Here is a 20,588-nt window from a genome sequence, read left to right as displayed (position 1 = left end):
AGCCTCAGCTGTTTTTAACCTTGGTGAGACAGTCTTGGGGTAAAACAGCACCTCTTGGCTGCACCGGGGCAGTCTGCTCCTTCTCTCAGCCAGTCTTTTAGGTTGTTTTTTCTCCCTTATGGAAGGGAATGCAGCCTCCCCTCCTGGTGAGGCTTGCTGCTCCTCACCTACTGGCAGCTTGACTCCCCTCTTCCCCCCCCCCCCCCAGGGAGGGTTTAAAAAGGTCTCATGCAGCCCTTACTTGGAATCAGCTGATCCTAACTGCCCTCAGGTAACTCCCTCTCATCTGATCCTAACTGATCTCTGGTAACCCCTTCTCAGCTAAACCTGATTGACCTGTAGTCACCCTTCCTCAGTTGATAGGGAGGAGGGCCTTTTACCCTTCTGGGACTGTTTTCTACCTCATCCTTGCAGCTGTCTGTCCTGAGTTTATCACACTAGTCAGTTGGGTCAGAAGGGAATCAGTGGAAGGTAGGTACCTAAATACCTTTGAAGATCTGGGCTTTAGGAGCTTAAGTTTCAGTTAAGGCCAGTGGGATTAAGGCTGGTTGGAAATTTTCCAGCAAAACTTAGTTTCATTGAAAAATGCTGATTAACTCAAGCCAAATGTTTGTTGAAACTCAGGCAGATTTCTTCAGGCAGCTTACAGGGCTCTGAGTGTTGCTAGGCCCCAAGCTCTGTGGCAGCAGTCCTGGGAGGCCTACCTGGAAACTACCTACACTACAATCATACCTTTATTTGCCATGTAGACGCACCCTAACACAAAGAGTTCCTCCCATTTCACTAGAGCTTCCCAAGTCTGGGTGCCTTTGAACCCTGGCAGAGTAGAAGTAGCGGGCGGGAGGGAACATATTTGTTTCTGAACAAATTCTTGTATCATCGCTTTGACAGAACCTCTCTGCAGTGAAAACCCCCCCAGGCACAAGGTGGCCTAACCTGAGAGTTCAAGGAAGAGAGTTTTCCTCCCAGGCAGGCAGGAGCAATAATCTCTGCAAAGGAAACAAATGTCAGTCCTACGTGTGGAAGGTTGGATGAGAAGAGTACGTAGCTTTGCAGCCCCTCTGATTAGCAGCTGACATGTTAAGGAGGGAACCTTTATACCCTGCAATTCTGGCACAATTTTACTTGAATGCCAGTGCAGGGAATTTAAGGGTTGGAAGCCGTAGGCAGTAGCGGCAGGGGGGGAGAATTGGGACTAAAGGAACGGTAGCATTTTATAACAGTGTTACCAGGTGCAAGCCAGACCCATAACTGGGGAAATGTCATTGCTTTTTCTGGCTCTGAGTGGCAGGCAAAGGCACGACTACACACAGGCACTTTCTCTCCCCTCCTTCAACAACCACCACTGTCCTTATTTTGGTTTTCTTCCCTCCACCACTTCCCAGCTATGCCTTTCCAAACCTTCGCCACCTTTCTCCTCTCCTCCCCACCGCTCTCCTTACCTTCCATCCTTCTTGCTGCAGCCATCCACTATCTCCCCATTATGCTCTATCCCAATATCCCAAAACAACCTCCTTTCTCTGGCCTTTTTCTCTTCTCCTCCTCAGAGGAGCTCCTTGAGCAGAGGAAGTAGGTTAGATGGAGAAATCCCATATCCTTCCCTTCATCATGGTTTTCCAGACTCATAGGCAGCCAAGAAGCAGTAATATGTACTGGTCAATGTCTGGGTATCAAATGTTGTGAGTGCTCATTCACCCGCTTATATAGAGATAGCTATCAGTGCATCATAACAGAGTAGGACAGGATATCACTGGAACCTGGTGTGTGTGGAGGATAACTGGGGGGTTAAATCCCTGTTTGGGGCTGTAGACATGGAAAATATATTTGGAAAATTGTATATTTGTTGGAAATAAAACTGTATGAGCCACATCCTCTGTGTAAATCGGCATAGCTTCATTGAGTTCAACGGAACAGATGACTGGCTAGTCAAACCGCAGGATCTCGGGGTTAGAGTGGATCACAAATTGAAGATGAGCCAATGATGTGATGCAGTTGAGAAAAAGGCTAATATCATTCTGGGGCATATTAACAAGAGAGTTGAATGTAAGACGTAGGAAGTCATTGTCCCTCTACCACTCAGCTGTGGTGAGGCCTCAGTTGGAGTAGTGTGTTCAGTTCTGGGCCCCACGCTTTTGGAAAGATGTGGATAATTGTAGAGCGTGCAGAGGAGAGAAACAAAAATGATCAACTATTTAGAAAACCTGACTTATGAGGAAAGGTTAAAAAAATAGGTGTGTTTGGTCTTGAGAAAAGAAGACTGAGGAGGTACCTGGCAACAGTCTTCACATATGTTCAGGGCTGCTATAAAGAGAACGGTGATGAATTGTTCTCCATGCCCACTGAAGGTAAGGCAAGAAGTAATGGAAGCTGCACCGAGGGGGATTTAGGTTAGATATTAGGAAAAACTTTCCAACTAGAAGGGTAATTCCGCTCTGGAACAGGCTTCCAAGGGAGGTTGTGGAACCCCTATCACTGCAGGTTTTAAGAACAGGTGGACAACCACCTGTGAGGGATAGTCTAGGTTTATGTGGTCCTGCCTCAGTGCAAGGGGCTGGATTTGATGACCTTTCATGGTCCCTTCCGGGCCTACATTTCTATGACTCTTTGAACAGAAGTGATCTGCCCTGGGTTGCAGGGTGACCGGTCTACAGAGCACAGTCACGTCTGTCGTCTGCTCTATCCATGAGATAATATTGCACCTGAGCATTCACAGGGTCCAGCCTTGCCTTTCTCGACGCAATCTCCCAGTGAAATCAGCTGGGCGCACAAAGAGGCGGCCTGTACATTAGGAGAATCCTGGCTCTAGGGTAATGTTGTAATACGCTGTCTTGGTGACTGTAAGCATTTCTTCTGGAAGTGGCTGGTTGCAGTGTCTACAATATCCACGCAGACCGTGGCAGCCTGGGTCAACAGGCTAGGATTAGCAGGGCACTAGTGCACTAACAATAGTTGTGTAGGCAGGGCTCTGAAGTCCCGTTTCAGGCTGGAACTCAGGCTCTGAAGCCTAGGGAGGGGAGTGGGTTTCAGAGCCCAAGCTCCAGCCCGAACCACAACTTCAAATTTCTGCCTACACAGCTATGTCAGATTGCTGGCGTGAGCTTCACCACGCTGGGAGGCACGCTGCCATGGGCTGTGTAGACACACCCAGGGAGACTACAGCTACCATTTACCAAGAGCTGCCAGAGCTCTCATTGAGTACAAGTGGCAGGAGCTTACGGCTTTGGTGTTGAAGGATCCCAATTCAATCCGTGCTGACCACAGTTATGTCTCTATGTATGCAGCAACAGGGTGCTACACTATAATGTGGGATGAGTGTTATCCAGCCTCAGCAGAATCTAACAGCTTGTGTTAGATGCAGCCTTTGGCTTGCATCTCTAGGCCAGAAGGTAAGAATTTGGATGTAATTTATTTTCCTGACTCTTTTCCTCACTTGTTTTACAGGGACAAATAAAACACCATGGTGTTTAATCCCTGGGAATAAAGGTTTAACATTACCAAGAGGAAGGAGCCTGGAGAGCATTATTTAATTTGTATATGTGCTCTCCACCTTTTCCTTTCTTTCTCATCTCTTTTTGTGTGGTCTGATAGACAGCAGGTGGGAGAGGCCTGGATTGGCACTGCCAGGTCTGATCAGGGCTGGTGTGAAAAAGCCCATTGTAATGGCTGAGCTATTCCTCTGTCCTTTCTCCCCTCCAGAGTTTATGGAACAAGTTGCTGCACTGGTTAAGAATCTGGTTTGGCTTTCCCACGTGTCTACTTGTAATCAAAGGCTCCCATGATTCCCCAGTGTCAGCCCCTCTCTGTAGGTATCCTCACAGTGTAATTGTACCAGGGAGCAAGCCAGGCTGCAGATGACCCAGTGCAAGGAACCTTTGCTACCCAAACTTACATTTCTGAACAGGGGCCAGCCACAGCTTCAAGCAGCCCTTGCAGTGCGTGAGTGCATGCACATCTCCAGACTAGTGTTACCCAAAGGAGGTGAGATGAAGAAGACACGTGGCCTGCTTGTCCCCACCCTCCATACAATGAGTCAGCACAGAGGGACACAATGTTCCCTATCAAAAGATGGCAGACATACCACTCCATTTAGCTTGTAAGTCCTTCATGGCAGGGTCTGTCTTTTGCTGTGTGTCGACCCAGCCACCCCTCTGTCACAGGTAACACTGGCCCTTTAACAGGGAGCAGAGCCAGACCTTTAAAACAGGGCTCCTAGGTTTAGAGAAGAAGAGAGAGCCAGTGAGGGGAAGTGACTAAGAGCCAGTCAAGCAAGGGGCAGAGAGAGTGGACATGGGGCTCTCCCTGCCTGCTCCCTGGGACTGTGGCAGTCCTGCTCTCCAAGCCTCTCTGTTCCCCTAGGAAGGGAAGCAATGGGATCCATGTTGGAAACAGTAGTAACAGGAACCATTTGTAAAATGTGGGATAGATCCCCAGCTATGCCCAAGATAAACTTCCTTTGTGCATCCCCATCCAGATCTTGGGGCTGGCCAGGGGTTAGACTTGTCCCTAACATAGCTTAGAACAGGCCTCAGGCTGCTCTAAATTATGCCAGCTGCCCACAGCCTCCAGCAGCCAGGATGGTCATAAAGGCCTCCTTGGCAACACCTCCCTTTCTCCTGGTCAGACCGCTGGCTCTGGAGACCAAAAGGGGAGAGATGCAGGAGCTGCTACAATGCCCTTGCACCCCTGCACAGAGTGATATCCTCCACTAGCTGGGTAAGACAGCTCTTCAGCTGCTTCACAGAAGCTGAACCAATACCAAGTAGCCTTCCAAAGACTGCAGATCTCGCCCTGTGTTCTAAAGGGGAAAGACTCCATATTGTCTGTGAATCTTGGATCTCTTAGGGCCAGATTCTCAGCCACTGTAAATGGATCCATGCTGGTTGACACCAGGCAAACATAGGACCCTAATATATACTTTGCAGTGGACAATGCTGTGTATGTGACCGTCATTTGAACCCAGCTGTTTTACCTGAGAACAAATTTCAAATGATCAAGTACGACAGGTGAGAAGATTGATGGCTGTTTTCTTTTCACCCCCACCAAAAAAACCTGTCATTTTTTTCATTTTTTTTTTTAAGTGAGAGAATATTTCTGTCAGGTGCTCGATAGAACAAGTGTTTCCTGGAGTGGTTTACACTGTATCACCGTCCTGTTTGTCCTTATTTTTCATGCTAGGCAGGTAGCAACACTGCACTGTGTGGATAATACTGCACATGTAAGACAAGACTGCACTGGGGATAGTATCCCCGGAGTTGGTATCAACACAAAGAGGAGTATTCAGATTGAATTCAATCAAAATATCGATAATAGCTATTCAAATAATAACTAAAATAAAATAATAGTTAGAGTTAAATTACTTGTAAAGCACTTTCAGGATGAAAGAAATCCCACAAAGTTTGCATCAGATTATTATCATCGTCTTTACGTGATGCCTTTGGAGAGCACGCCGCATATTATCTTTTAAATCAGTTTAACTCATAAATTAATTAATGGGGTTACTCGTTAGATCTAAGGAAACTCAGTCTGCATTCTATGAGCGAGTGCTGTACATTTGGGGAGGATATGCTGTACTTTTCATACACAACAAAGAGGTTGAATCCTTGCTTTATGTGCAAAGTGGAACTCAGCCTTAACTATGAAGCTGTGACTCGCACTTCCCTAATAATTATGTATATGTTAAGCACCAAGGGTGTGCTGTGCAAGGTGTGGCTATAAAGGCAGACCCCGGGCCCAGGTTCTTAGGACCTGATTCTCATGTACATTGACAAGATCCCCACTTTTCACAGCAACAGTGGGCATAGTGTAATTTAGAAGCCGCCTCCTGCAGTCTAAGAGCTTGTCTTCACACAAAAGTTGCACTGGTTTAACTAATGTCTGATTTCGTTAAAACAGAGCATACACCTGTCTGGACATTCTTCAATCTATGTAATTGATTTTAAGGCCAGAAGAGACCATTATGATCATCTAGTCTTTCCTCCTGCATGGTGCAGCCCACAGAATTTCATCCTGGAACTCTGATTCTGGTTTTTTGTTGGTTAAGCTTAAGTAGGCAAAGAACTGAGTTCAGCTAAATCAAAATAAATCAGGTATAAATTGGTTTGAGGGCCCACCTGGGGTTTTACAGTGGGTGAACAAAATCCGTGGGAGTTAGGCACCTAAATACCTTTAAAAATCTGGTCCCTGGTCTTTAACTATACATACTATTTTTTCCCACAGGACATCTGCCTCATTCAGTGCACAGGTGTTTAAGGAATGAATCAGTGTTGTGTGACGAATGAAGCTGCTGGTAGCATCACTGCCTCATTTGTGCTAGAATTTGTACGGGTCTGCATTTGTACAGTGATTGTAGAATAGAATCCCGATCCATGAATAGGGCTCCTACGTGCGACAGTAATACAAAGAGTAAATAATAATATTAATAGAGAACAAGGCAGGGGACTGCAGGAAGTGAAAGTCACTGAGAATTAGCCAGCAAACGATACTCCTCATTGTATTCTAACTGGATATGCGGCATCTCAGTATAACAGTGATGTGATGCGATCACTAGAAATGCTTAGAAACTAGATGTAAAGATAGATCATTTTAAAAGTAGACTAGACAAAACATCAGAAAACGTACTGTTTGGAATAATTTTGTTTTGATCACTAGATAAATTGATGCACCATTTTCTATTATTCCAACTGATGCTATGGAAGTAGAATAGTGTGTGTGCGCTTTCGCTCTCTCTCTTCATCTCTCAGCTCCTTTCCCAAAGAAATCCTCTTATTATCGAATGCCTGCTAATAGAGGCAGAAGGGTATGAAGGAGCAGAAAGACAGGAGAAAGATTGGTATTGGGACCTCTGATTAGACAGCACTCTGAAGTTGAATGTTATCCATGCCTCATGCACTATAAATTCATGCACGATGACACCATGTAAAGGACCTTAAATCCTCCTCACTTTAATTTTTGCCTTCTGCTACCTCTATTTATAAAGCAAAATTGTTGGCAAGGAATGCTGGGTAACTGCATGCACATATTGCCAAGGCCAGATTAAGACTAACGTTGCATTGCAGCAATTCCAAATGCTGCCAGCTGAGAACTTTTACGTGTGGCATGCCAGGCCATGCTGAGCAGAACTGGGCTGGCAATCCCTAGTCAAGCACTTAAACATTTCCTCCCTGCTGTGTGCTGCTAAAGACATCCTACCTTCCAACCAAACTCAGTGTAAAGAATTTGTCAACTCCAGGGATTATAGGCAAAGTCCTAGCACCTCAGATTAACAGTGGTTCTCAAACTTATTTACTGGTGACCCCTTTCACATAGCAAGCCTCTGAGTGCGATCCCCCTTATAAATTAAAAACACTTTTTAATATATTTAACACCATTATAAGGGCAAAGCGGGGTTTGGGGTGGAGGTTGACAGCTCACGACCCCCCATGTGTGACGAAGTGGGACTGTTCTTAATGGTTCCTCTGAATAGTGTGGGGACGTGGAGTGAAGAGCAGACTGTCTGCAGGACACACAACTCACACAGCTTCCACCTTCCTGGGTCTCACCTCGGAGCATTCGGCATCCTCTGCCCCTCCGTGCGCTTCCCCCAGCGAGTCCACCCAGGCAGGCTCCTGGGGAAGCCAGAGGGTCCTGCACCCCAACTCCACAGTCAGGCGTGACTCTCAGCCAGCCAGTAAAACAGAGGTTTATTAGACGACAGGAACATGGTCTAACACAGAGCTTGTAGGTACAGAGAACAGGACCCCTCAGCTGGGTCCATTTTGGGGGGCAGTGAGCCAGACAACCACATCTGTACTTCACTCCATGTCCCCAGCCAGCCTCAAACTGAAACTCCCTCCAGCTCCTCCTCCTCTGGGCTTTGTCCCTTTCCCGGGCCAGGAGGTCACCTGATTCCTTTGTTCTCCAACCCTTTAGCTCTCACCTTGCAGGGGGGAAGGGCCCAGGCCATCAGTTGCCAGGAAACAGGGTGTCGGCCATTCTCTGTGTCCAGACCCCTGCACACACCTGCCCTCTAGGGCTCTGCAATGATCATACACCCTTAACCCACCACCTAGATACTTAAGAACTGCACAGGGGAAACTGAGGCACCCCCACACAATTCAGAGGAACCATTAAGAACAGTCCCACTTCGTCACACCATGTAATAACCACGCGACCCCCTGAGGGGTCCCGACCCCCAGTTTGAGAACTCTGGATTAATGGGTCACTGTGTTCCCAAGAGCATTATTTGATTTTCACAGATTATAAAGCCAGAAGGGACCATTGTGATCATCTAGTTTGACCTCCTGCTTATCATAGGCCAGAGAACTTCCCTGAATTAATTCCTGTTTGAACCACAGCCTGTCTTTTAGAAAAACATCCCATCTTTGATTTTCAAAATTGCTAGTAATGGAGAATGTACCACAGTTCTTGGTAAAATGTTCCACTGTTAAATTACCCTCCCTGTTAAAAAAAAATGGGGCCTTATTTCTAATCTGAAGACACGCACTCATCACTCTTCCACTCTGATCAATGGAGAAAGTCATCTGGGGTTTGAAATCATTTTTAAAAAATATTTCCATTTTTTCCTCCATTACACAGAATTAAAAAAATTAATTTAATTTAAAAAAGCCCCAGCCATTACTTCTCTAGATCTTGCCAAACTTCATTTTTTGTTGCCTCTTCTGTCTCTATACCAAAAGTTAATTAACTCCATTGAGAATGGGACTGGTGCACAAATAAAGTTATTTTGACACAAGAAGGGATTGTGCCCTATAAATAGAAGCTGTTATACAGACACAGCCATATTAATTTCAGCTCCATTCAGAAACCCAGTAAGGGAAGGGGGAATATTTCTGTTTGCCAAATGGAATAATAATAGTAGCAATGATTTATTATTATTAATTCATTAGGCAAACATAGATTTCTCTCCTCTTCCACTCATTTTTCTAAAAAATGGAACTGAACATAACAGGACTATTAACAATCTCTTTAACAACCTCTTCTATTTTTAATATGCAGCCTGTTATTGTGCCAATCTGTAGCTCTTGCAAAAGCCAGGATAAAATTAGAACCTTATTCATAATAATCACCCCAGCACTCTGACAGCATTTAGGGTCTGAGTCTGCTATCACTTACAGAGGTCTCAATCAGGAGTTACAATGGTATTACACCTGTGTAAGAGAGGCATCTATAGCATCCAAAGGCTCTCAAGAAGCTATCTATACAAGGATCGTATCACCCATCTTTGAAATGCAGAAATCTCCAGGGTAGAACACAGCAACAAAGAAGTAACACATTTGGGCCAAGTAGAAGCAATAGACTGTAGAACTCATTGCCACAGGATGCCAAACATTTAGCAAGATCCAAAGAGTAATTGGATATTTACAGGGATAACAAGAATATCCAGGGTTGTTATAGTGAATGCGAAGATTTTTTTTTTTTTTTTAAGGAATACAAAACCTTATGCTTCTGAGTTAAGCCAACTACTAGAGGTTAGGCCGAAGCCTTCAAGGAAGGAATTTATTCCACATCTGCCTATTGTGAAGTTTCTTGCACCTTCCTCTGAGGTATCTGGTAGTGGCCCCTGTCACAGGGAGGATACTAGATGGTGAAGGACTACAGGACTGATCCAGTCTGGCAATTTCTCTGTTCCTAAATTGCATAGTATTTTTGGGCAAGAAGTGAAGAATACCACTTCCATTCTAAGCACCAAGTGGAATTTAGATAGGTGGAACGAATGAGAGTTAGAATTTGGCCCGGAGAAACATACCTACTAGTGCTAAAAGTACCATAAGATCATTAACTACTATGAACTCTCAGGACTTTGGCTTCAGACCCCACCCAAAAGGCAGCACAGCACTCCTTAACATTCCAGGACATTGATTCAGTCTGGTTCAAAGGGAAGCCACCCACTTTCACAGACACCGCCTTGTGCAGTACCTCTTGGTTTATCTTGGTCTCCCACCCAAGCACCACCCATCTGAACTCTAGTTTATAAGCTCTGATGAGATCTCAGCCTAATGGTGTACATCTACAAACAAAAACTGAGGATAAAATCTGTCTGTCTGAATGCATTAAGGAAATATAAAGGTCACATGGTTTCTTTACGTGCCACTTAAAGCAAAACTGTCAATTCTGGCAAGCCTCATTTTTTACATACCGTAAAAACAATAAAAAATCAGATAGAGAAAGGGATGCATCTAGCAACCAAAACCAGAGGAAGGTGCTGGGGATGGAGTCAGCTAGCATGTAAATTGTAGCAACTTTCAGCTAAGCAACCATAGCACGGCTTCTACTGACTCAGGGCCAAATTCATCCTGGGAGTAATCTCAGTGGAGTTACACCAAGGATGAATCTGGGGTTCAGGAAATAGGAAGCCTTCCTTTGGCTCAGCTGGTAAAACTATTGTCATCTTATTCCAGGATCACAGCCTCTGTTTCTGGTGAGGGATAAGTTAGTCTCTCTCTCTCTCTCACACACACACTCACACACACACACACACACACACACACACAGTGCCTCCAATCACAGTTTGCAGTTCTGCTCATTGGCTAATTTTATTGCCAGTGTGTTTTTAACGATGACCTTGAATGATGGCCTTGCTCTGACCTTCATATTGGTGTGACCGCACCAAAATGCAGCTTCCGTGCAAGAGGAGTGAGCTCTGTTTGCACATGGATCATTGATACACAGGTGTGCACTACTCAAAAATTAGCACTTGCGATTATACAGTCATTTTCTGCTGGGACCACCAGATGCCAGTGCCAGTTCACATAGGAAAAAGCCACTGAAGTGAACAGAAAGACACCCATTGACTTCAATAGTCTTTGGACCCCACTCTTGTGGTGCTAGTGAACCAGTCCAATAAAACAGTAGTGGGAGGGCCTGACCTGTGATAACTGAGATTAAAACAGTGAGTAAGTCTGAGCCCAAAAGAGTTTGGTACCCTGGAAAAGTGCTTGAATAAAAACACCCCCAAACATCCAGGGCTTTGAAATCAAACCCAGAATCCATATCCAAATCTCATGAATGGCCCTGGGGTAACATTTTCAAAAGAATCTAAGTGACTTAGGAGTCCAAGTAACAAAGACTTTCCATGGCACTTAATGTGCTAAGACCCAGATCCTCAAAGATATTTAGATGCCTAATTCTCATTCAAGAGAAGTCAGTGGGCGTTAGGCACCTAAATACTTTTGAGGATATGGGCCTAAGTGACATAGGTTCCTTTGAAAATGTCACCCCTTACCTTTACAGTAGGTTGAGCCAAAACCACGAACTCCAACTATCCCCCAACTGTTGCACATTCAAAATCCAGATCCAGATCTGAATTCTGTAGCTTGTTCCCAATCTCTAAATTTTACTCTGCTCTGCACCTGCTGATTTTGCCTGGAATTGCAGGTGGTAAAATACTACCAGAAAGGTTGTTGTCATACTTCCACTCACATCAAAACCATAGACATTCAGGAAAACTTACGAGCAGGCCTGAGTTGGTGGGATTTCTAGCCTGGTTCTCATGCCAAAGACTTTCAATCAAATTAATATAAGCACCTGAAAAATTTGCTTCTATCCTAACAGAATGTTGTCCAGTGGTCAGAGCAGGAAACTGGGAGTCAGAGCTCCTGCGTTCTATGCCAAGTTCTACCACTGAGTTTCTCAGTTAATTTAGGCAAGTCAATTAATCTCTCTGTGCCTCAGTTTCTCCAGCTGTAAAATGGATGTTTCACCTACCTCGCAAGGGTACGGTGCAACTTAATTAATGTCTGTAAAGCACTTCATGAGCCAAGGGTATGGAGGCCTTGTTTTCATTGATTTCACACTGTAAGGAGAGCAGAATTAAAGCTGATTGCTACTGAGAAGCCCTTGTGTCTTATCTTCCTCCATCAGATTGTGTTTCTAAGGTATGTTATGAAATGAGGCACCATGGGAGCTAATGGTGTCCATTTAAATCTCTCAAATACCTACATGCAAATATACCAAGCAGGCAAGGATTAACTCTAAATCTGACCATATTAGTCAAGAGGCTTTGCATGGCAATTTGGAATTGCTGGGAGAGAAAAAAATATAAAAGTGTTATTTTTGTCAACTTTACAATACAACTTGATCCCCCATGTATAATGAGCTGTAAGCCTGGCAATATCCCAGGATCAGGTAAAGAGAAAACTTTCACCAGGGAAAAAAGCAGTGGAATTCATAGGGTCACGGCATCATAGAAGTTGGAGATGGGAAATCTTAGGCCATCTCCTTTACTCACCACTTGGCCAATTCAGGGTTGTTCCTTACAGACTGTTCCCGAAGGCTCTGCCAAGTCCTTTTTAAATGGGCTTCCGGCAAGAAATGTTGCATTTCTACAGCAGTTTTCATCCTATGGGGTCCCAAAGTACTTTACAAATTACAGAGGAGCGTTTCAAAACTGTCTAAGAGATTTGCTCACCCAATTCCCATCAAAATCTCAGCTGGTATGTATATCCCACTGTTAAACTGCTGCTATCTCGGGGGTACCTGGGTGCTGAATTAGAACACCATTATGTAAATCAACAATATACCTTCCCTGGAATATTGTGTTCACTTCTGGTCACACCATCTCAAACAGCATATAGGAGAAATAGGCAACGGGAATCATTCGAGGCCTGGAAAAGCTCTCCTAGGAAGAGAGATTGCAAAGATTGGGATTATTTACCTAAAAGAGGAGATGAATAAAACAGGACATGATACAAGTGTACAGAATAATGGACGGTATATCAGGATCTTCTCCTCATCCTCCTCTTATAATACAAGAACAAGTTGAAAGGGACAAAATTTAAAATGAATAAAAGGAAATGCTATTTCACACAATGGTTAATTAGCCTATGGAACTCACAACCACAAGATATTATTGAAGCCAAGAGTTTACCAGGATTCATAAAAAGGATTGGACATTTCCATGGATGACAAGAACATTCCAGGTTATAATAGTAAATATTAAAACAAAAAGCAAGAGTTCTGGAAGGCATGCAAACTCTCTTGCTTCAGGACATAAGCCAACCTCTAAATCAGGAATCTCAAACTGAAATCACCATGAGGGCTACATGAGGACTAGTACATTGGCCCGAGGGCCACATGACTGATGCCTTTTCATACAAAGATACAAAAGCCCCCCCCCACCCCCACCCCCACTCCTCCCCTTCCATGAGGCCCCGCCCTGCCCCACCTTTTCCCACCCCTGCCCTGCCCCCATTCCAACCCCTTCCCCAAAGTCCCTGCCCCAACTCTACCCCCTCCCTGCCCTTATTCCAACCCCTTCCCCAAATCCCCAGCCCAGCCCCGCCTCTTCTCTGCCTCCTCCCCTGAGCGCGCTGCGTACCCGCTCCTCCCTGCTCCCTCCTGGAAAGTCCTAAGCGCTGCCAAATAGCTGTTTGGTGGTGAGAGGCGCTGGAAGGTAGGCAGAGGAGCGGGGACACAGCGTGCTCGGGGGGGTAGAGGCGGAGTGGAACAGGGGGTGAGGGGAGCTATGGCGGGCCGCAGGAAATAACTCTGCAGGCCATGTGTTTGAGACCCCTGCTCTAAATATTGGGGGTTAGAAGGAAACTTTCCCTAAAGTTACTCCATAACTTCCTGCTGCAGGGTTTCTTGCATCTTCCTCTGAAGCAGCTGGTGCTGACTACCATTGGAGACCAGATACTGGGCGAGAAGGATTACTGCGTTAATCCAGTACCTTAATTCCTATGTTTCTGATACCTTGCACAACAGTCAAGGAGGAGAAATGGTGGCCACATCAGCCACATCAGATCATCATTCTAAGGTATTTTATGGAAATTATTATTAGTAGAAGTATGATGGTAATGCCCAAAGGCCCAACTGACACTGGGCCCCATTGTGCTTGGCACTGTGCAAAAGTAGTTGAGGCAGTCACTGACCCCAAAAAGCTCGCAATCCAACTAGGCAATAGGTGGGAGAAAGGAAATATTATTATCCCTTTCGATAGGTGAGGAACTGTGGTACAAAGAGGTTAAATGATCTGTGCAAGGTCAAATATAAATGCTGGGGCAGACGTAAGACCTGAACTCAGATCTCTTGCAGGCAGGCTTATTGCTTTACTCGCCAGACTTTGTGTCATTTTCTAACAACTTCACTGCCTTGAACTGATTGTTGGTGGCAGCAACAGTGGGATGAATAGGGGTGCAGGCCTCATACTTTATTTGAAAGCATGATTGCATGACTGAAAATATATTTTTCACAGCCCTTATTAGCAGATGCATGATTCCCTGTCTATTGATATTTTTAGATCCCATGCTTGCTAGCAGCTAAAAACCAAGGCATGCGCTCTAGACAGAGTATCACTGCAGACAAAGTGACATTACATTTGATGTTTGAGGATAAATTAAAGAAAACGCTCAGCGTCCTCCTCACATTCCTATATTCAAGGAGAAATACAGCCGAGTTTCGGTTGATCTTGGCCTCCTCGTTGACCTGTGGCAGTAAATTTTTCCCCCTTTTAGTGTTTAAATAGTTTGTCAGTGAATGATCCCATTCATAAAGTGCTGGTGATGACAGTTCTGCAAAGCTAAATGGCACTTATCTGTGCACCTAATAAATCTGCAACAAAAATAAACAGAGGGGAAGAGGAAAAAAATTAACAAAGCCAGAGAGCTAAAAAAAAATAATTTGTAGGTATGCAAGGAGATTGTCGTTTAAACTGACTGCAATAGTGTTGTTCAGAATTACTCCAACTTCCTGTCCCTTCTTGGCTGAAAAGGGAAAGGGTTGGGTTGATACTTGGAATTTTGCTGTCAGTTATACTTTGTGTAAATTTGGAGTAACTCCATTGCTCCAATAGCTCTCTCTCTAGCTGGGTTCTTGTCTGGGTACCCATTGCCATTGTGTCTGATTTGCAATGATGTAACTGAGCTCAAAATTGGCCCAAGGTATCGGTTTGTGGATTGCAGTCATGCTTGCAAGTTCATATTTTGTTCATTAAGGATTAGAGCCAGCTGCTTGGAAGGTTACTGAGATAAGTGGGGCATAACATACTTTGTACTTCCTTGTGTCCTGAAGAATCAAAAACAACTCCGTTGAATTGCCAAAACCACATTCACAGAGTTGGAGCTTGTGCAGTGCTGGCTTGCTGTTGAGATAACATAATGGTGGATCCTTTTGTCTCTTTCCCAATAGCCGACCAAGATTTCTTCCTAATGCTCAGAAGAACATTTTTCATCCTGTCTGATGTAACCATGGATCCTCCCATTGTTCTTATGAATATGTGATCCACTGCTGAATCCTATTAAATCCTTGACTCCAATAATATCATGTGGCACTGAGTTTCACAGGCTAATTTGCCAGGTGACGTGAGGTTTTACACTCAACTCAATGGCATTTCTCTGTCTGTCTGTCTGCAATGCAATCATGTTTGAATGCCGCACCCCATCAATTCCAAAATTTCAGGGACCGTTCTAGGAATCAGTGGACAGAACCATATTGATTTTGGTTAAAATTGGAACTGGGAGGGGGAAATGAGGGACTCATGGATCCCCTGGCATCTGGTTGCTTTCTATAGATCAAAAAAGGAGAGGATGGCAGCCATTAAAAGTTTCAAGCATAGCAATACCTCCCCCCCATTCAGTTCTGCTCTTCCTCCAATACAGATTTAAAATGTTGACATCATGAATGACATATTTGCCTGACAGAAAGAAAAGAAATGAGAATGGTAGGGTGAAGAGTGGGGCCCATGAGTGGAATGGGGATGCATACAGGTCACCTGGTATGGGGCGGGGGAGAATAGGGGAAGCTGTTATGATGGGAGAAGGAATGGAGAGGCACATAAAGATCCTGGAATGGGAGGAACAGGGAATGGATGACACAGAATCCTTGGCAGGAGGAAGAATGGGGGAATCTGGGATGGGGGGTGGAGGGGGAATTGGGTGCATGGAGGAAAAGAGGGCATTAGGGGAATGGAGGAATGGGGCACACAGAGCCCTGGCCATGCAAGGAAAGGGAGAATGGAAGGCATGAGTGAAATGGGAGGCCACACAGACCCCTTCCATGGGGGAAAGAGGGGCATTCAGAACCCCTAATGGGGAAAATGGGGGGTCCTTACATTGGAAAATGGGGAGAAAGGTGGGAATGGGAGGCCCAAAGAGCCCTGGCATGGGGGTGTGTGGTAGAGTGTATAAACCCCACTCTAGGTAACCACGGGTTAACAGGGGCCTGAGTTTAATTAGGCTACTGGGTAGCACCTGGAGGGGTGTCAGGCATAATTGGTGATCAAACCCAGTTGGGGTGAAGCTGGGTGTTCATGAAGGAAGAAGCATAGGGGAGGGGAAAAGCTGCTTGAGGAGGCCTATGGGGAGACCCGTGTGAGAGGTAGCAGGGCTGAGAGTGGTCTGGAGCTAGAACCAGAGAGTCCCAAGTCAGGAGGAGGCCAGGGGTAATGAAGCTTGGAGTAGGGTTGCCACCCTGTCCAGGCTTTTCCAGGATCATCCCTTTTCTGAAGTAGCTGTCCAAGGAAACCTGTAAGGTGCTCAAAACACACAGCCAGCTGTCCAGTCTTACAGGCCCAGGACCATCCTGCATGTCCTGTCTTTTTTTACCTCAGGGGAGGCTACCGCCAGCTTGGGGCTAGAGGCTGGTTGTCCTCCGGCGGGAGGAAGCTGGAGGCAGTGAACTCAAGAGGCAGTGATGGTAAAGCCTCAGGGGCATTCAGATTCAGATTGGAGGGTCTCCAGGGAAGAGGGAAAAACTTTGCAGTCACTATCAGGGCACTAGAAAGTGAAGATCCCTGACAGGCACCTGACTGGAACAAGCTGCTGTGATTAACCCTGTGGGGAGAAGCCCAGGCGGTGTTGCTCATTACAAAAAGCCCAGGAACGGGCTTGGAAAAAGGCCTGAAGAAAGGCTAATGTTAAGGAGGCAGCGGCAAGGTGTCTGGCTGAACAGACCTTGGCAGCTCATCCTAGGATCTCCGGGCTGGAACCTGTGTGGTGGGAGAGCCTGGGTTTCCCAACCAGCCACTGGGGAAGGTGGCATGAGGCCCCCTGACCTGAGAGGACAAGCACAATTCAGAGCCCGGACGGAAGAGTGTAAGAACCACTGGGCCTCAAGTCAGCAGTGGTAGCCCTGACAAAAGGTCTTGGAATTATTCACTGAACTCTTGTTTGTTGGCCTCTCAGTTACCCGGAAGACTTATGGAACTGAAACGTGACCTGGCCGAGGGGCTGAGTTGCAAGAAGAGGCAGGCCGCCAGAGGACTGGAGTGACTGTTGGTAGGGGACGCCAGACAGCAAAGAGCTGCCACATCATGTCCAGCCACGAGGGGTACACGAGTGGTGAGTCCACCCTTCCACAGCGGGAGAAATGGGGCAATGGTATGGTGGGGCAAGGGATACATAGAGCCCCTGATATGTTCCAGAGGGGCAAATATTATGTTTTAGTTTTACAATGTTGAGACAAATTAAGCAAATATTTGGAGAACTCACGACGGGGCACCTCCTTTGCAGGAGGGAGAGAATTGTTTTTATTAGACTAATAAGCTTGTTTTGATACAAAGGATTAAACATTGAGACAGCACCTGTCACATGCACAGATGAGGCTTTTGGTTGGTTGGGGTGTTTTTGTTTATTAAAAGCCATCTTAATATGAATGGTGCTCTGCACAAGTGCCAGACTCCAGCCACACAGATCCAATTGCAGGATTGGGACCATAGTTAGGAATAGAACTAGTTGCAAATTTTTGAGCAAAAGTTTTCTTTGTTGAAAAATAACCCTTTAAAAATATTTTTTTTTTGTCAAAAATTGTTGACATTTGGAATTTTTGCTTTTATTTTTGTTAAACAAATAAATAAAAACCCTCTTTTCAATATCTTTTCTGAAATAAAATCACTGTTGAAAACATTATAAAAACCCTAAAAGCTGGGGGTTTGGTCAACAAAAATGTTCAATAACCCATTTGGAAAACTCTTTCCATAATGCTTTCAATAAAAATTGGGGGATTTTTTTTTTTAAATCATGATATATTTTGAAAAAGCAAAACATGGGTTCCTTTCAAACTCTTAATAACATCTTTGAATGTTTTGTGTGAGAATGGGTTTTCATTTCTCAACCAGTTCTAGTTAGGAATTTTTTTAAAAAAATATCTTAATTTTACCTTGAAAAACAAGGGTTTGAATTAGTTAGTTATTTTGATTTAAATCTAAAAGAGTATCCAAACCTTCCAGAGCTCTAGGTGCCTTTGAAGGATATTGATAACTTGGAGAGGGTTCAGAGAAGAGCCAGGAGAATGGTTAGAGGATTAGAAAACGTGACTTCTAGTAATAGACTCAAGGAACTCAATCTATTTATCTTGACAAAGAGAAGGTTAAGGGGTGACTTTATTGCAGTTTATAATTATCTGCATGGGGAACAAATATTTAATAATGGCCTCTTCAGTCAAGCAGAGAAACATAACCCAATGCAAGGGCTGGAAGTTGAAGCTAGACAAATTCAGACTGGAAATAAAGCATAGATTTTTAATGGTGAGGGTAATTAACCTTTGGAACAATTTACCAAGGGTCATGGTGGATTCTCCATCACTGACTATCTTTAAGTCAAGATGGGATGTTTTTCTGCTGCAAGAGACACTACAGTATTGCCATTATATTACACTTTGTTAAAAAGTATCTCATGGGTTATAATGCAGATCACATTTCTGGAAGCGTCCGCTGACCCGTCACTCTACTTCTGGCTGTCATGGGAAAGGGCTCAGATTAGAATTTTTTTCCCATTGAATGGACATCTATGCAAATATTCAACCCCTTTCATATTTAAACAGGGATGGACTAACTAACTGGGTGAAATAAGATAAAACCAGACTTGAGCCATCACCAATTATATGAACCAAAACTTTCTTTTCCAAGTTTGGAAAAGCGTTCGATTTCTATTGTGATTCTTGCACTGCTTTACATTCCGTGGGTTTAGATTAGTCTGGAACCAGAAACAATGAGAAAGTCTGTTCTTGGTCTTTTTCTGACTCTGAGTGTGGAACTGGGATGTACCAGGTAATCCCACAAGAAAGCTTGCTCTGATGAGATTTGAAGATAGAGGCCTGGCTGAGTTTAGAAAGACTAATCATCCAAATACCAAACATTTTTGTCGTCCCGTCCCCACCCCTGGCTGCTAAGAACACCTCACTAGTGTACCCACAAAAAGGAAAGAGACCAAACTGATGAACAGTAAACATGGTGTTCAGCAGGCAGAATGGTCCTGGAGATTGAGAAGAGTACAAGGAGCCAGGCTTATCCTTGAGCTACTCAGATTGTAGGTTCCTTGGAGTAGGGACCATCTTTGTGTTCTGGGCCTGGGCTGCCCTCACTTGTGCACCTGCTGCAAAGGCCCCTCTGAGGCTTTGGAGGGGTGCAGAATCTCCAAGGCACAGGGCTACCCAACCCAAACCCAACCCTGCCCCACCCCAGCCCACAATACCCCAGAATGCGCCTTGCTCAGGGGGTGGAGCTGAGCGGACCCTCTCTTTGCCAGTCATAGAGATCCCACTGCACCAGGGGAATTCCAAGCAGTGGCCTAGGCCTACAGACCGGCCCATTTGTTTCAGCCTGTCTGCGCAAAGGGGCCAGGGGTCAACAATGATATAGGGTTGCCAATTATAGTTGGACATATTCCTAGAGGTTTCCTGGAGGTTTCATCACACGACAGAATCTTACTTAAAGATTAATCTTTTATTCTTGGAGACTCCAGGACAATCCTGGAGGATGAATGAGGCCCCAGGGCTCCTAGGTTCTATCCCTAGTTCTGCTGACTTGCTCTGTGATGGTAGACAAGTCACTTCACCTCTCCAGGCCTCCATTTGTTAATGAGGAAACTATTACAATGAATTGGCTCTGTGTGTAATGGGGAAAGGGGATGCTCTGGCAACGTTCTGAATAACTATCCACTCCCCTTCCTCCTGCACCTGTTCAGAAAACATTGCACAGACTATTGGATGTAAACCCCCGACAAATAGATGTTAATAGCCCCCACACAATTTCAAAGAGACACCATACGCTTCCTCAGTAAAACAGACATGTAGTACACCCAAAACACACTGTAAATCGTATAAAATATTGTAAACAGCGTTTGGAATCCTATGAATAACTTTTCAACAAAATCAGCAAAACCAGTAAATCTCTGGTGTGCCTTGTGCAGATGTTCCCCCTTTTGTTTCTGTTACAAACATTCAAATGTAAGGTTTCAGCATCACATGGTCTATGCTTCAGCACACACATCCGAACACATCGCCTCTGATCTTCTCTCAGAGGTGACTGCTCAGTCTTTATGGCCAGACCATAGTACCTAGGGTGTGTCACCTGGACCCGCCACTGCTTCAAGCAGTGTCTCAGTCCTTTCACACACCCCAGAACCTCGTCAGCAAACAAACAGGCTGGGGATCCTCATAGCTAGCAGCATTCCAGTCCTGGGGTCAATAGCTGACTAGTCCTCACAATTGCTTGTGAAACAGAGTCTGTGCCAGTGTCCAAAACGGTGCACAGATTGGGAAGATCCACTTCTGGATCTCTATAAGGCTCTCACCCTGTAGGGCACCATCTTCTCCCGCATAAACCCAGCCAAGTCAGACAAGAATTCACAAATCCTCCCCTCGTTAAGTGCTGCCCC

Source organism: Chelonia mydas, chromosome 22, assembly GCF_015237465.2.
Source record: "Chelonia mydas isolate rCheMyd1 chromosome 22, rCheMyd1.pri.v2, whole genome shotgun sequence".
Taxonomy (NCBI): Eukaryota; Metazoa; Chordata; order Testudines; family Cheloniidae; genus Chelonia; species Chelonia mydas.
Note: the sequence above shows the minus strand (reverse complement) of the source record.